Here is an 11,252-nt window from a genome sequence, read left to right on the forward strand (position 1 = left end):
ATATGTCTCAGACTTTGAGATAATATATGAAGTTGTCCTTGACATATATTAGTTTTAAAAGGGGGCTTGGAAATGTAATAGAACCATTTGAGCTATGTAGTCGCAATTAGTCATAATTGATGTTTGGCCTTCTATATCCATCTATCTATCATTAATTACCTAATTAATTAATACTTTCTTACATTCCACCTAACTTATGAGAACTTAAAAATCCTAAGATCTTTTGAAAATAAAGCCATGTCATCTTCATAACCTCCTTGACGTAGGGAGAGTATATTAACAAAGGTTTAGAATGATAGTTCTCTCAACCCCTGCCCTGTCTTTCTTTTTTCCCTCTGCTCTACCTCCACTGCCTAAATCATTGCTGCTAAGCTGTCATCCAGGAGCTGTGGGGAGAGCTGGAGAAGGCCTTCTTGGGTTGCCCTGCATGCTGCTTTGAGACCTTGGGAAAAAGGCATAAGGCAAATTGAGACCGACAAGAGTGAACAGTGGTGAAAAGCAGCTCTCCTCGTTCAGGACCAGGAAAAGAGGAAAATAGGGAGAGATAAGCAATTCTTCTTCACTGTTTCCTGTATATTCTGAAGTGGACTTATCTGTGGTCTAGACCACACTGAAAATATGAAGGTCATGATAACGGAGACATCTGCAGTCAACATCTAACTGTAAAATGTTTCTCTTGATCTATTTTGGGCCTTAATAATAATCCAAGGGAATCCCTGGGTGGCTCAGCAGTTCAGCGCCTGCCTTCGCCCAGGGCGTGATCCTGGAGACCCGGGATCGAGTCCCATGTGGGGCTCCCTGCATGGAGCCTACTCTCTCCCTCTGCCTGTGTCTCTGCCTCCTCTCTCTCTCTCTCTCTCTCTCTTTGTCTATCATAAATGAATAAATAAATAAAATCTCAAAACAATTAAAAAAATAATCCAAGACGTAGGAAAGGAATCATAGGTGTCAGTGGGATGGCAAAATGACCAACGCACCTCTCAGAGAAGAACAAGAGTGTGGGATGTTCTGATGGTTCACATCTCTTGAGCCCTTTCTCTGGGCACTCTTTGGCCTTCCCATTGCAGGGACCCCTCCTCCACAACAGACACCTGGCTGCCTCCTTTCCCACCTGAGACAGGGGATGAGATTGAAGGAGCAGGGACTTGCCTCAGGGCTCACCCTGAATGCTCTCTTGACTCAGGTGAGTCAATGACAGACGCAAAGCAATTATGGGATTTTAGACATGCTGCTGATGCGTTCCTCTCAACTCTGCTGAGGAGGGGTTATCTAGCATCAGAAAGAGATTAATTCACATGCAACCTTTAAAAATAAATATAGAAGAATATTTACTGGCAAGAAAATCTTCACGAAATGCTGATAAGTGCAAAAGCATGTAACAAACATCGTGTAAAGTATGATCTCTATTTGTGAGCCAAACCAAATCAACCATATACATCACACATGCACACTGGGAAGTTTAACCAAATTCGACCCTGGTCATCTCTGCTGGGGAGTAAATATGGGGTTTGCTACCTATAAAAAAAGTGTGTGCATGTATCTATGTTTTTCTATCTATGAAAATCATTTTTAGTTTTCAAAATAAAGAAGACTATCCCAAAATTCCACAGCAGCTGAGTGGTTAGAGCCTCCCCAGATATCCCTTAGAAATTGGTTTAATGTGAAGAGATCTGGCAAATAATACAGTCTCCATTTCCCTGTTGCCTTCTATTGTGGTCCCTTCATTTTTTTTGCACAGAAAGCATGGAGTAGCCATCTTCTCCCCTGGGAAGGATCCTGGAGTGTGAGAGACTGAACAATCCAGAAAAGGAGAAGTTGGAGCGATACCCCCATCTCCTCGCACTTGGTTGTGCCAAGCAGCTTCCTGCACAGGCCACCCCTCCCCCAACTTTCTGCCAACATGCCTTTTAGGAGGAAGAGGAAATGGACTGGACTTCTAAAACTTGAAGAAAAATCCCGTTCCCTACAATGGTGCCTATAATTTCAGTAGAAGTGCTAAGTCGGGGTGTGGAGGGTGAGTGCTAGAAGAATCTGTCCTTTGTATATGTCATGTTCTATCCTAACCACTTTCCATCAAAAATATCACAGGATTAGTCAGCTTCCAGGCTTTTGGCCTCTTCGGCCTTCCATGACCAATGGCCTATGTACCAGCTGTGATAATTTTTTCTCTGCAAAGCTGACTTTTAAACTGACAACAAAAGTAACAGTTATACTTACACAAGAGAAGGTGAGGAAATTTCAGGCAGGTTCCCGTGTTTGCTCATCAACTGACATTATTTGGGCCCCTTCTGAAGAAGGAAAGAAACGGCAGGCCACAGTATAATTTAAACAACAGTGACAAGGAGCCGGTCAAAGCCAGAAAATCCTAAGTGGGGTGGAACGAAGTGTGGGAAACTCTTTCTAGAATTTCACTGATTAACCATTGATAAAATAACAGAAGTCTATTTTTCGCCTCTCAGGGCCCCCTTTATTCACAATCTGAATGTGAAAAGTAAGAAATCCAACTTACCTAAGCTTTCCACTGTGCCAATTGTGTGCGAGATGCTGTCATCTGAGAGTGTAGCCTCAAATATCTTTTCTGAAGGACTCAGTGCTGAGCAAGTGCCCTGTCACCTTCTCTCTCCTCTGAGGAGGTTGTGAGGAGCACAACAGTGAATTCTTTGATTCTTATTGTTTGTTTTAGGGAGTATATGGCCTTTGTTTTTTTGGGCTCTTCCTCTACCCAGGCACCAGCAGGGCTCCTCCTTTCCCCATTATCTTCGGGAGGCACATTTCCATGTCAAAGCCCTCTCAGGAGAGAAAGCTACTTTTTCTTCCACGCTTTGCCTCCCTTGCACCTGACCCACCTTAACTCCATCCTCCCCAGCCCCGTTCCACATTATGATAGAAAGGAGCAAAACCTTATTCAGGAATCAAAACCACAGGAAAAAAAATCTGCTTCTTTCTGTGATGGATAAGAGTAGTTTAATTGCCCTTGAAAATATCAACTTGTAAGAAATATCACTATCTTTTGCAGTAAACATAGAAATAAGAGTTATTCTTCAGGAAAATTGTAGGTTTTCCTTAGGAAAAATGGAAATGCTAACACTATTCTACATGACTAGGTAAATACATGATGGGCTAATTAAGAAGAATTTATAATTTTTTAAAAAGATGTATTTATTTATTCATGAGACACACACACACACACACACACACAGAGGCAGAGACGCAGGCAGAAGGAGAAGCAGGCTCCTCACAGGGAGCCCGATGGCGGACTCGATCCCAGACCTTGGGATCATGACCTGAGCCGAAGGCAGACGCTCAACTGCTGAGCCACCCAGATGTCCCTAATTTAGAAGAATTTATAAGGAAGAAGTGAGTATAAGTTAACTAGTCAAGCATCTATGGACTCTTTTCTGATGTCTTCATCCAATAGAATTGATAGGTAATTTAGTTGGACACAAAGAAAGTTCTCTGTGTTCCTACTATGTTCTTACTCTTCTAAGGTTAGGGAACCTTGAAACCCATTACTGCTCTTGACCTCCTGGCAGATCATGGGAATCCAAATCTATTTATTTCCTGCCATTTGCCAAGAATAAAAGGCACTCATGGTAGGGCTTCACTTGGGAATGGTTCACTGGGGTTTTGATCAGTGCTGTTTGGGCCCAAGAAAGACATTCTCATTCTCATGAGGTCACCAAAAGCCCAAGCAACTCCTGCACTCATCATCCACTCAGGGTCTTTAGCTCTTACCTAACACCAGAGTAGATACCTTCTTGGACTTTGGAGAGCTCTAGAAGATGGTCTTAGAGCCAGAGGAGAGTCAAAGTCTCCTGCTTCCTATTTATATCTGATGTTGTAGAACTTGCCCTCTCCCCTTTTACACTAGATTTGAATCATACTGAAATACTGAGAGCTCTGGAACAGGTCTGCGTTTTTCCTTCTCCAGATATTTCACAAAATATCCCTTTTCTTTGGAATGTTCTTCCCCCTCTTTGTTCCTGGCTAACTTCCAGTTGGCGAACTCTTATGTCCAATTAACTCCCGAGTCTTTGAAAACTCTGTTAGTGTTCCTCCTATATAATGTCACAACTGGCAGGAGAAACAAAACAATCATGGGGAAGAAATACAAGTTTCAGAAAACCCTCCAATTCCTTGCCTCTTACCTCTCTCTCTCTTTTTTTAAATGCATTGCTTGGAAACACTAAAGACCTTTCCTTTTGTTCTTGAAAAAGTTGATCCATGTGTCTCTGAAACCAGAGTAAGAATCTAGGTCTAAAAGGAATGATTCTATACTAGTAGGACTTTTAAGTGCTTTATATATAAAATGGTTAAAGAAACATAGGAAGTGGTTCTCACTGTTACCCTAGAGCGTTTATTTCCAAAAGATATCTAGGAGATATATAGAAGTATATAAAACCTTGGCTTTAGAATAGTTTACAGTCTAGCTTATATTAATTTTCTATTGTTGTGTAACGAATTACCCATGAACCTTGCAGCTGAAAACAACAGCCATTTATCAGCTCACAGTTCTGTAATTCAGCAGTCATGTGGCTCAACCATATTCTCTATCAGGGTCTCATACTCCAGGTGCTGGCTGAACTGAGTTCTTATCTGGAGGCTTGGAGTCTTCTTCCAAGTTCACTCAGTTCCAGCCAGTTGTAGGACAGAGTCCCTCTTTTCTTGCTGGCTGCAAGCAATAAAGGCCACTCAGCAATAAAGCGCACTCTCAGATCCTTGCCATGCATCCCCCTCCACCTTCAAAGCCAGACTCAGAGGATCCATCCTTGGGTCAAATCTTTCTCACATTTCAAATCCCTTTCAACTGTCCCTTTAATGGTCTCACTGAGGAGGTCAGATAAGGTCAACTGTGACATAGAATATGACCTAAGCATAGGAAGTGTATCCTGCCATATTCATACATCTTATTCAAACTCAAGGAGAAGGGGCTATGCAAGAGTATGGGTCATTGTCATTTTGGCATTCTGGCTACTTTAATACTTAATGGATAAGACAGAATAAGATAAACCCCACATGAAAGATATAAAATGTTACATGTATTTCCTAGCATGTGGTAGATGCTCTTTCGGTATTTGTTAATATGTGGGAAATGCATACATTCTGAGAGCACAATAATGTATTGAACTGTATTAATTGGAATAAACATCAAATTATTATTTTTTTTTAATTTTTTATTTATTTATGATAGTCACATACAGAGAGAGAGAGAGAGAGAGGCAGAGACACAGGCAGAGGGAGAAGCAGGCTCCATGCACCAGGAGCCTGACGTGGGATTCGATCCCGGGTCTCCAGGATCGCGCCCTGGGCCAAAGGCAGGCGCCAAACCGCTGCGCCACCCAGGGATCCCAACATCAAATTATTTTTATAAAGATTTTATTAATTTATTCATGAGATACACAAAGAGAGAGAGGCAGGTACACAGGCAGAGGGAGAAGCAAGCTCCATGCAGGGAGCCCGATGTGGAACTTGATCCCAGGACCCTGGGATCATGACCTGAGCCAAAGGCAGACACTCAACCACTGAGACATCCAGGCGCCCCTTCATCAGTCAAATTAAAAAACAAAACAAAACAAAACACCAAGACAACTAACACTTCTGATCCACAATTTGAGTTGTTTGTCAAATTTCTGGGTGGGGGGGAGTGAACTCTAAAAGGCAGCATCATGAGAGGGCTGGTAGATCAAGAGGCTGCACACATGTAGGCATTTTGAAGCATTCTGAGGGGAGGAACTAAATACTTGAGATATAGAGTAGAGTTCAGTCAGGAACCATAGCAGATAGCTTGAGATCAAAGGCAAGAACATAGAATCAGGCACAAGCTGCCCAGTGTTTTGTTTTGTTGTTTTTTTTTTTAATTCAGTGAGGTGCTCTATCATACTCACATGGGTTACTTAATTTCCATTCAATATATCACTCCTTTTGAAAGAGTTGATGAGCTTTTCTAAGTAGTATGCTAATAAACTAGTAGCTAGGGAGATAAACCTACCCAAACTGGGGCTCAACACCCAGTTGTGTTGGCAGTATTTTCTAGTATCTGATAGGAGATTGAACTGTGGTCATCAAGAGTGCTTTTCTGAAATCACTCAATAAAAACAACAGAGACTCTTCCTTCTTACATAACTCCATTTGAAGCAATTTCAGAATCTTATGGACAGATCTGTTTAGGGCTGTTCCCATTCCTGTTTCACAAATGGAAATAAGCTGAGATATTCTGAAGGAAATTTACTTGCCCAAGGTCTTAGTAAACCACTCAAAGCAAAGTAAATGCAATATCCCCAAATAGTTTTAAAATTTCTCAAGTGGAATTGACACCTGGGTGGCTCAGCAGTTCGGGGATGGAGTCCCACATCTGGCTCCCTGTGAGGAGCCTACTTCTCCCTCTGCCTATGTCTCTGCCTCTCTCTCTCTCTGTGTCTCTCATGAATAAATAAATAAAATCTTAAAAAAAATTCTCAAGTGGAGATAACAAAGCTATGTTGATGCTCTAAGTTGATGTCTACTTATTTAAGTTGGATATTAATTTTATACATTTCATTAAAAATTCTGTCATGACTTTCAAAATTCTCTAATGTTGAAATCTTTGTATCTATACCTCATGCAGAAAATCTGGATCTTTTATAAAACAGTTGTTGAAGATTCAGATAAAGACCAATAGAGAATATATGTTTGGAGATTTTTAGGTTTAACTGTTTTTATTTAATTGCTAAATATATAATGGAGTTATTTGACTGAGGTGACCTATCTGATTATCTACATTATGCAAAAAGCATTAGGAACTTCCTCTGCAGTTCTTGGGAAAGAATATTCAAACCATCGTTACTTCTTATAGAAAGTCCAGCCCTAAGCACTACAGAGTTGGTTTAGAAACTCTCTGCCCCTGCTTACCACAGTCTTAGCTGTCAAAGGAGAAGTCAGAGAGGTACAAAAGTAGAGAAGGATGCCTTATATAACGGAAGGAAATGCAAGTGTGGTCCTAGTAAAATTTCAGTTTGCTACAGCTGAAATTGTAATGCAGAGTAAACAAAGTTATATCTTGTTATGTAAGAGTGAAAGGTGAGGGTAGGGGAAGACTTGGAAATCTATGGCCTGGTATCTGGTTTTATAATGTTTTTCTCATCCTAATGGTGATGGCTAATTCCCTTTAGATTATCACTTATGGAGACCCTTGGAGATGTTTGGGTAAGGTGAATTCCATCACACAAATACAACAGGAATGCATTTGGGGAATAATGTCCTAAACCCTCACTCTAAGTGACATGATGTTGGATGTTGTGAAGTAAGCTCCTAAACCATGAGTTTGCATGTTTTGAAAACAAATTGCTATTAAACTAGAATGTTTTGGGGATTTTCCTATAAAACATAGAGCATTTCAAAATGGTGAGTTTTAAATTAGGAAACAACAGCAAAGTATCTAGAGGGACAGAATATGCCAAAGGAAACCCACAAACCACAAGCTCAGACATTGTTACCATGTGGACAGACCACGACAAAATGCTTACTCCCAGTCCCTCATGAGGGCTGCTTTGAGCTCAGTTCTAAATATCGTTTACACAAAAAAGTCAGGGTACCAAAAAATGCAGCTACGTTTTCTTCCTGGTGTTTGCTTCCTTTCTTGTCTGCTACAATCTTACGTGAAAAACGGGACCAAAACATGACCTTGGTTATTTGTAAATCAAGAGCTAGAAGCTAAAGAAAGATTATTAAAAGGAGGGCACCTAAACTTGGTGGCATTTGCAATCTTTCTGGTGCCATCACAAGGAGAAAGAGAATTCTCATCTAACAGAGCAAGCCTCTCCTTACTCAGAAAATTCAGTGCATCTGTAAGAGTACTGATGGTCAATATTGCTGCTTTAACGTAGAGGCTTTAGAATTGTGCTGGCATCAGGTCAAGTTTTAAAGGCTCTTGGTGGGGGAAGGAGAGCTTGAGCCATAGGAAAGCAGCCAAACCGTGGGCAGTAATCTTTTCTTGTCTTAATCATCTACCACGCAGAGAAGAGTTGGGTGAATTAAGTGAGAAAATTGTTCTGTCTCAATAGTAAGAAGTTTACAGACGATATCCTGGAACCATTTAGGCTTTCTCTTCTCAATGTTCTAGAGAATATCTGCAATGCAACTGCTGCCCACAGAATTCTTTGTGAAAGTCACATTAATGAGAGGTGTTGCATAAAGCTAGATGTGTGCCTTATACCAGATGTATCGTTTCTGTGGAAAGCTCTTCTCCCAGATTGACATGTAGCTATTTCCTTCTTGTTCTGTAGGTCTTAGTTTATATGTCATTACCTTGTGAGGTTTTCTGATCACCATTACGCAGTCGCCGTGTAAGACATGTTTTATTTTTATCAGAACACTGGCCACTATTTTCTTTTCCACCTGCTATTTTCCTTTATTTTCTATTTTGTTTGTGGTCCGTCCCTCAGCCTCTCACTTGAATTGAAGGTCTGTGGAGGCAGCCACTTTGTCAATCTGGTTCAATACTATTTCCCTCTTTCTAGAACATAGCAAGCCAATGGTAAATATTCACTAAATGCTTTTGGAATGGAAGAATGAGTCAATTAATGTGCTATACAATATAGATATATTCTACTAGGGTTGAATTCTTGGTTTCCCAGGAAAAATTATTTGGTCTTAATATTCTGCTTCTCATCCTCTTTCTGTTCACCAATCATGTTAAAATGCATACTGTTGTCCATGCATAGGGGTTTACATAAAGCTTTCTCTATGAGCTTGGAAGGGCTTTCTCTAAGAGGGAAGTAAAATTGTTAGAGATTTTACTTTTAAAATAAAAAAAATGATAAAAACTGAGAATGAGAATTTCTTTAAAAAAGTGTGGTTCCTACACTTATAAGATTTGATTGATAACAGATATAATGTATTATTTTTTTAAAAAAAGACAAAAGCATTGGTTAGTCATGAAAACATTGAGGAAAAAAAGAAAAGAGTCTTGGATGCTGACTTGCCAGGGGCTCAACACACCCAAGTAGCATGCATCTAGGGAGAGGGAACCTGAGCTAACAGGCCTCTCTGTTCTGAGCGATGGTTACATGGTTACATCTGGCCATTTCAGTCTAATGCCATGAAGTATTTGCTTGTTTAACTCTCCTTGTTCTGCTTCCCAGGGCCCCAGGCAAATGTTGCAGTGCAACTTGGTTTTCCGAAGAGGTAAGCCCACCACAAGAGACATACTAGCGGTGTGGACTTGAAGACTTTCAGTTCCTGTGATGGTCATTGCTCATTCCACATAATTAATAAATTGCCTTCAGGTTTATATATCTACCTTGTGAACTTGGTAAACGTGAATTGTCCCTGCAGGAGAGGCGCTGACGATCCATTCATCTGTGCTGGCTGCATTCTGGGCAATGTTCTGGGTCCCGGTGACTTCACCAGGATGATGAATGAAGACCTCGTGGCACAAGCACTGAGCCAAAAATGGTATATGAATCTTCAAGTTAACATCCACCTACTAGCAATTAAATTACTTAACTCATTAGTTACTTAACTGAGTGCAATTTTCTCAATCTTTCTGTCTCAAAGGGATGAGTGTACGTGAGGTCTATGTCACTCTCCTTACCTTTTGGCCAAAGGATAACTAATGTAGGGGACAAGTATTAAAAGTTTGGGTCTTGGACTCACTTGTTTTTGTAGTGCCTCTCCTGGGACAGGTCTTAACATGGGAACACAAGGAGAAAGGGTGGTGTTTTGTCTTCACGGGATGCCTCTCCTTGCCCCTAAAACCAAATGGAGCTCTCACAGGGTGCCTCCATATTCACGATGGACACCATGGTGCCATTTTCCATGTGTCTCTAGCACCTTGCACAGTGTTTGATATAAAGTAAGCCCTCAAATGTAGCTATGTGATAACTACCAGGAGGTAAAATCTGGGAGCTTTGTTAAATCCTGTGTGTGATTGGAAAGCTGTTGATTCACCTGAATGCTGGCTACAGCCTCTCTAAAAGAAGCTTAAAAACAACATATTTACTTTGCCTATTCAATAATTAGATATTAAGAGACATTTATGTGAGCTGCTTCTGGTTTACTCACACCCAGCAACGTAATACGTATCATACTTGGCATTACATTTGTATGAGATTACCTTTGTTGGAAATTTTCTTTGATTGCAGTAGCAAACTTTACTTATGCTTAAGATACATTTACAGAACATAGAGCTTAATCTACAAGTAACACCAGAAACCCTTCTCAAGGTTGCCTAGTCATACTTCCTGATGGCTCAGACTTCACAGGATGCAGCACACATTCCACATTCATCCCTTCACAAATTTAAAAAGGGGGAAGAAAAAAAGAAAGAAAGAAGAGAAAGTACCTTGCTCAGAATTAAAGGTAGGGCAAGGGTAGGCAGTATGAGAACAGTCAGTGCAGAACATTGTGCAGAGCCCACTCCTGGGGACATGAAGCCTATGAGGCATCTGGAGAAAGCCAGTGACCATGGGATGGGGAGGAGAAACAGGGAGCAGTAGCGGGGCTGGCAGAAATCTGGCATCTTTCTCCTCTCCTGGATACAAAGGTAATGACATTGAAATCCTACTAAAGGGTTATGGATTTAATAACCTTTCATAACCCGATTCAGTGCCCTAAATTCAGAGTAACAAAGCCTGAGCCATTTAATGATCAAAAGCCTTTTTTTTTCTCCCCCACAGAGAGTTAATGGAAGAATAAAAACTAAATGTGTAAAATTAACCTTCTACCTCCATAGCATTTGTCCTTTTCATTCCCAAGTACATGTTTGTAAAAACGCATTGTGCTGCACTGAATGTTTCTCTTCTAGTTCAGATCAGAGTTTCTTACATCCAACCACTTGCCAAGCTCTGTACGTTACCTTCCCCCCCCCCCCCCCAATAGCTTTCAAATCTTCTGTCTTAGGACAAGTTCACCAGAAGGACATCTCAGAGGGAAGAGTCATATGTGAGTAATTTATTAAGGAAGTTCTTCCAGGAGAAGCAGGTACGGGAATAAGGGAAGTAAAGACAGGGAATGGCATGGTTTCAGCTGGTGCCAGGGAGAACTTTGAAGCTTAAATTATGCCTTGGAATTTGTCCCAAGTGGAATCAAAGCGACTAGGCTTTTATGTTTTGTTTTTTGTAATCACTGGCTGAGGACTGTGGGATTTGAAGGGTTAGTGGTTTTCGAGGTGGGGGGCGTTGTGTGCAGAGAGTAAATTTGTAGTCACTTTGAGCTCCTCATGCCTCTGGGCAAAGCCCCTCCCACCCCCCCAGGGGTCAAGTGGTGTCTCTATA

The 11,252-nt window shown here is 41.0% G+C and overlaps 1 long non-coding RNA gene across 1 annotated transcript; it reads left to right on the forward strand.

Moving 5' to 3' along the window:
* Positions 1-859: 859 nt before the first annotated feature.
* LOC112644207 (uncharacterized) lies at positions 860-10,846 on the forward strand. The gene is made up of 3 exons (XR_003126218.3): positions 860-1,183; positions 1,739-2,014; positions 9,120-10,846. It is a non-coding gene; the product is annotated as an uncharacterized LOC112644207 (long non-coding RNA).
* The last annotated feature ends 406 nt before the right edge of the window (positions 10,847-11,252 follow it).

This window comes from Canis lupus, chromosome 1 (genome assembly GCF_003254725.2).
Source record: "Canis lupus dingo isolate Sandy chromosome 1, ASM325472v2, whole genome shotgun sequence".
In the NCBI taxonomy this organism is placed as follows: Eukaryota; Metazoa; Chordata; class Mammalia; order Carnivora; family Canidae; genus Canis; species Canis lupus.